This window comes from Loxodonta africana, chromosome 5 (genome assembly GCF_030014295.1).
Source record: "Loxodonta africana isolate mLoxAfr1 chromosome 5, mLoxAfr1.hap2, whole genome shotgun sequence".
Taxonomy (NCBI): domain Eukaryota; kingdom Metazoa; phylum Chordata; class Mammalia; order Proboscidea; family Elephantidae; genus Loxodonta; species Loxodonta africana.
The window spans coordinates 87,495,239-87,501,527 of NC_087346.1; the positions used below are offsets into that span (position 1 = coordinate 87,495,239).

General features: G+C 35.2%; 1 pseudogene; it reads right to left on the bottom strand.

Annotated features, from left to right (window-relative positions):
• The window catches only part of LOC100665991 (UDP-glucuronosyltransferase 2B31-like), a 129,242-nt pseudogene extending 123,731 nt beyond the window's left edge, over window positions 1-5,511 (bottom strand).
• Window positions 5,512-6,289: the final 778 nt, after the last annotated feature.

A 6,289-nucleotide genomic window follows, 5' to 3' on the forward strand; every position in this document is an offset into this window, starting at 1 on the left:
CTCCCTGTTATTAATTTCTGCTTTTATGGTGTTGTGATCAGAAAAGATGATTTGTATTATCTCAATGTTTTGGAACTTGTTGAAGGTTGCTTTGTGGTCTAAGATATGGTCAAATCTGTAGAATGTTCCATGTGCATTGGAAAACAATGTGCACTTTGCTGATGTTGGATGGAGTGTTCTATATATGTCTACAACGTCCAGTTGTTTGATTGTGGCCTTTAGATTTTCTGTATCTTTGTTCAGTTTATTTCTAGATTTTCTTTTACCGAGAGTGGTGTGTTGAAGTCTCCTACTATTATTTTGAAACTGTCATTTTCTCTTTTTAGTATGTTAGAGTCTGTTTTATGTATTTTGAAGCCCTATTGTTGGGTGTGTAGATATTTATTTTTTGCTTATGTCCTTAAGGTAGATTGTCTCTGTCAACATTATATAACATCCTTTCTTGTCTTTTATGATGGCTTTTGTTTTAAACACTATTGTTAACTGAGATTAAGATTGTCACAGCTACTCTTTTTTGGTTGCTGTTTGCTTTGCTTTATATATTTATATATATATATATATATTTAGCCTTTGATTATTAATATATGTATGTCTTTGTTTCTAAGGTATGTGTCTTATAGTCAGTGTTTTCCTGGATCACGTTTTTTAACCCATTCTTTCACTCTCTGTCTCTTTACCAGTGCATTTAAGCCATTTATATTTAGTGTGATTATCGACAGGTGTGAGTTTATTGCTATCATTTTATCGGGCCTTTTTTTTTTGTGTGTGGTGCTAATGTTTTCTTTGTTCCTTTTACTGTCCTAGGCCGAATTCCTTTTTTTCTGGATTTTTCTTTTATTTCTCTAGTTTTTGTAGATTTTGTTTTTACTAAGACTTCACGTTTTTCTGCTTTATTTTTATGGGCAGATTTCTTAACTTTCTTTGTGGTTATTTCCAAATTTACTCCTACCTTCCTAAGTTGAAACCAGTCTTTTATTTCTTGAATTGCCTTGACTATCCTCTCCATTTGAAAGTTCTACACATACACCGCTTGTTCTCTTTCTCATTGTTCTGATGTTGTTGTCAATTACAGATTGACCACTCTAGTTCCATGTTGTAAATATTTTAGTTTTGTTGTGTTCTTGACAGTTTATTACCTAGGTTGCTATCTGACTGATACTGTCCTGTGTCCTAGATTCAAGCTGTTGTCTGCTGTTGTTGATTCTCTAACTGAAGGAGCCCCTTTAACAATTCTTGTAAGGTTCGTTTTTACATATTCCCTTAATTTCTGTTTTACTGGAATTACCCTAAATTTGCCATCAGCAGGGTCAGTCACTCAGCTATAGTATAACAGGGCAGATTCAGCAGGTGAGGCTGGGAGGGGATGAGTCACTTATGGGTTAGAGCCCAAGGTTTGGGTCAATATGCTGGTGTTACAGGTGCACAGTGCTCAGCACACAGTGTAGATAGTCCATATTTTTTCTGCAATTTAAATAACATTTACAATAAATATTTTAACTATTGTGGCACTATTCATTGTCCTTTTCCTCCTCCTCCTCCTAACACTGTCATTTTCCTTTAACGTGAATAGGAAAATTTTTCCCGGATATGATTCCAAAAAAAAACCAAACCCAGTGCCGTGGAGTCAATTCCGACTCATAGCGACCCCATGGGACAGTAGAACTGCCCCACAGAGTTACCAAGGAGTGCCTGGCAGATTCAAACTGCCGACCATTTTGTTAGCAGCCATAGCACTTAACTACTATGCCACCAGCGTTTCCCCAATAAGATTAGATTACATAAAATTATCATTAATTATACCACAACTTTTGAACTCTACAAAAGATATTGCATAGAGCTAAACAATTTGCACTTGAAATAAGTTTTGACTTTTAAACCTTGAATAGCATCTCAGTTTTATGTTGCTGCCAATAAGAAGGTAGACAAAATGGACCTCTTAGTAGACTATATACTAGTGAAATAAAGAATGATTGCTTTTTATTTATGTCTTAAAGTTGTAATATTAATTTAAAATATATTGATTTCTTCCTTTCCTTCATAAGGTATATTATTCTATATGCTGACAGGATTATTTTGTAATTTCGAACAAAGAGAATTTTCAGAAAAAGTTGGTAGGAATAGTTGATCTTTATTATGTACACAGAATTTATTGTCCTTATTAGATGCACGGGATACATTTTCTTTGTTCATTTTGTCAGGCAGCTGTGATATAGATACCTATGTTCTCAGTGGGAGCACCGCTGGCACAGTGGTTCAATATTCAGCTGCTAACCAAAAGGTTGGCAGTTCAAATCAGTTCCAAGGTCGACCACTCCTTGGAAACACTGTGGGGCAGTTCTGCCCTGTCCTATAGGGTTGCTATGAGTTGGAATCAACTCGAAGGCAACTTTTTTCTTTTTTTTTAATACAGAAACGGAATTTTACTATAGGTTTGATATACAGCAGAAAATACTTCCTTTGATAGATATGCTAAACAATTCCTTTTATTCTCAAAGGTGTAAAAACTTGGGTTTTCAAATGTTGGATGGTTTCAATGCTGTAAACCAAGGCACTGAAGAAAAAAACTTTGAGTTGGCTGCAAACATTGTTGGGAGCACCCATTTATGCTCACCCATTCATATTGTTTAGGAATGGTATTCTTCTTCTAGGCTACAATACTGGTGAAAAGCCTAAATCCTTACAACAAAATTTAAGTATTTCATCCAGGCTCATTTGTTTGTGAAAATGTATACATTCTCTTTTAAAAATTCCATAGAATCATTTCAATTGAAAATACAAAACCAACAGTAACAGGTTTACCTTAGGCAAGGGATTGGTGGGTTTGCACTGGAGCCCTCCAACAAAGTCAAAATGTGGCAAAACTGGGCGAGAAAATTCAAAATTCCAGTAAGTTCCAGTGAGCTATATTTCAGCTTTCCCCATTGTCTCATATAATGTAGTGGGTCTTCCTGAAAAGAAAAGAGAAACAAAAGGTAGAGGTAACTTGAGAAAATTGTTACCTGAGTATCAGAGAAATTTTCAGAAGGGAGCTTGGAATAATGGAGCTAAAATTGTTTAAAAGGGTGAGAGGAGACTTAGATCTCTAATGTCACATCAGTATATTCACCATCATAAACAGTTATTAAACCTAAGCCACTGCAGAATTAAATATGCATTTGGTTTCTCTAAAGTTGTCTTGGAAGAAATACAACCAGAATGCTCCTTAGAAGTAAGGAAGGCGAGACTACTTTTCAAATACTTTGAACATGTTATCAGGAGGGATCAGTCCTGGAGAAGAATATCATGCTTAGTAGAGAAGAGGGTCAGTGAAAAAGAGGAAGACCCTCAACAAGATGGATTGACATAGTGGCTGCAACAATGCACTCAAGCATAACAAGTGTTTTGTTCTGTTGTACACACAGTCACTATGAGTCAGAACTGACTAGATAGCACCCAACAACAACAACAAAGTTGCAAAGGTAACAGATGCAAAAATACAAACAACTAGAATTTGAGCTCCCCAATCAACCCTACCACAGCCATGGAAACACCTTTCCCAGAAGTACTAAGTCTAGTTGCTACAATTTAGCAAGTCAGTCCCTTGACACTCAGTTTTCCAACTAAACTGTGAGGTTTTGTATCAACTACTATATTTGGTTCAAGTTAAGAGCTGAATAACATTTTATTAACAAATAAAACTATTTGCAATTAACAACTGGAAAATTTTCAATACAATTATGGAAATAGATGTGTTTTTTTTAAATAGTGAGACAGAGTTTTCAAAGAATACAGATGAATAACTTGTATGTCAGCCCTTCAAAAACTTGATAGGCCTGTAAGAAAGATGAGTTGTAAGCACTTATTAAAAATTTTGGTATCATTAGGGTTCACTAGAAACAAGTTGTGCAGAATTATATTATCTGGATTACAGCTATTTGGCTAGCAGCTTAATAAAATATTGTAGACACAAACTGTAAATTGTTGAATCTGGGATAGAGCCATTATATCTCTCAACGGATAAGGAATTCTCAGAAGGTAATATGGAAAAATATTTCCATTAATGAATAAGAAAATTGAGCTCTAGAAGAAGTTATTTTTTCAATGCTATATAGATAGTTTGAGCCCTGGTGGCACAGTGGTTAAGAGCTCTGCTGCTAACCAGAGAAGGTCAGTGGTTGAAATCCACCAGCAGCTCTTTGGAAATACTATGGAGTAGTTCCACTTTATTCTATAGCATCTCTATGAGTCAACATCGACTAAGTGGCAACGGCTTTTTGCTACATAGACAGTTTTGCTAGAAATAACGTGTCACTCTTCAATCTACACGTCTGTTATCATCCAGACATTCACTGAGGTTTGTAAATGACTTTTTAAAGATAAAAGTACATTAAAATAGATATGTAATTAATTAAAGAAATTCTAACTGTCTTAATTCTTGAGTTTCGACTTTCAGGTGTCTGTTGTCATTGTGATGGGCCGTCGGGTTCTACTAACTGATTCTATAATAGAAACCTGTCTAAAATACTTGTGAGATTGATAGATTATTTCACCTTTTACTTACAAAAAACAAATTCCTCTCTCTTCTTATTTACACAAACTCAAATTCAAAGACACAAGTAAAGTCAAGACTTCATTCTACCAACTAAAAACATGACTTACCTAGTACTTCACTGTAAAACAGATCCCACTTCTTCTCATTAAATGTCTGGAACCAAAAGTCAAAATAAACCACATATATCATATTTTTCACCCTCTCCAAGAATGTCATTCGATCTTGTAATTCTGACAGAACAATAGGTACATAGGAAGGAGGGGTTAAAAGTCCTCCACTATACTTTTCAACTGAATAGCCAAAAGTGAACCGGACAATATACACAAAGGTTATTTTAAGTAGCTCAGCCAACAGCTTACCACAAGGACCAATGGCATCTGCAAGAACGACATCAAACCTTGATTGTTGTAATTTCATCATTAGTTTCTTTTTGAAAACTACATCTTTACAGAGTCTTTTAATACAATCAGAATATTCCCCAGCGATTTCTTGTACTACTGAAAAATATGTCCAAAATGTATATTTCGGCAGATCATTGGACGATTTCCTGATCCATTTCATGAAAAGCAACTCAAAATCATCTTTAGCAAGAGATGTTGGATAAACTTCAAATTTAATAGCAGATGGTGTGTTGGGATCAATAAGAATGGAAGCTGAAAATGTTAGAAAGTCAACTCATGACCCCTCTGAATAAGTTCATCCAGTATTGTCTTTATATTGATCCGGTGGCTATATTCTGTTGGCCACACCAGCAATTTTCCACAAGTTCCACAGCTAAAGTAACAACTCAGTTGTATCAGCAGAAGTGAAATCCATTTCATTGACACCCTGTTTAAATGAATTCTTCTTTTCAAATCAATCAAGTAGTTAAAATACAACTCTTACAGGGCAAAGTAAACACATTATATGAATAGCCAGAGCATACCAAGTTAAGAAAAAACAGAGCAGAGATGACCTTGTATATTATGAGGGTACTTAACATCCCTTTCATCATAAGTGCTATCACACAGCTAAGAGTCGAGGACGTAACATTTGGGTGTCATCTGTGTTATATAATACATTCTATAATGTTGTTAAGAACTGTGACTATTTGAAGCCACTTATGACTGTAGTCTTCTTGACACAAGAATTAAAGAAAAAATAATTATACGGCTGCATTAATATATTTTTGGATATCATGGTTCAAGGCTTTTTGTACCTGGCAAAATCTTTATGGACATATAATTCATATATCATACAATTCATCAATTTAAAGTGTACAATTCAACGGTTGTTAGTATATGGACAGAGTTGTACAAACACCACCATGATCAATTTTAGAATATTTTAGTCCTTTCAAAAAGGAATCCTGTGTCCTTTACCCATAGTGTCTTAGTCTTCCCACCCTCCTTCTACCCCTAGCCCTAGAAAATTGCTAATCTACTTTCTGTCTCTATAGATTTTTCTACTTTGGACATTTCATATAAATGGAATCATACATTTTTCTTTCGCTTACCATAATATTTTAAGATTTTTCTATGTTATATATATTGTTGTCATTGTTGTTAGGTACCATCAACTCAGTTCCCACTCACAGTGACCCTATGTACCAAGAATGAAACACTGCCCAATCCTGCGCCATGCTCACAATTGTTGTTATGGTTGAGCCCATTGTTGCAGCCAGTGTGTCAATCCATCTCTTTGAGGGTCTTCCGCTTTTCCGGCGACCCTGTACTTTATCAAACATAGTGTCTTTCTCCAGGGACTAATTTCTCCTGA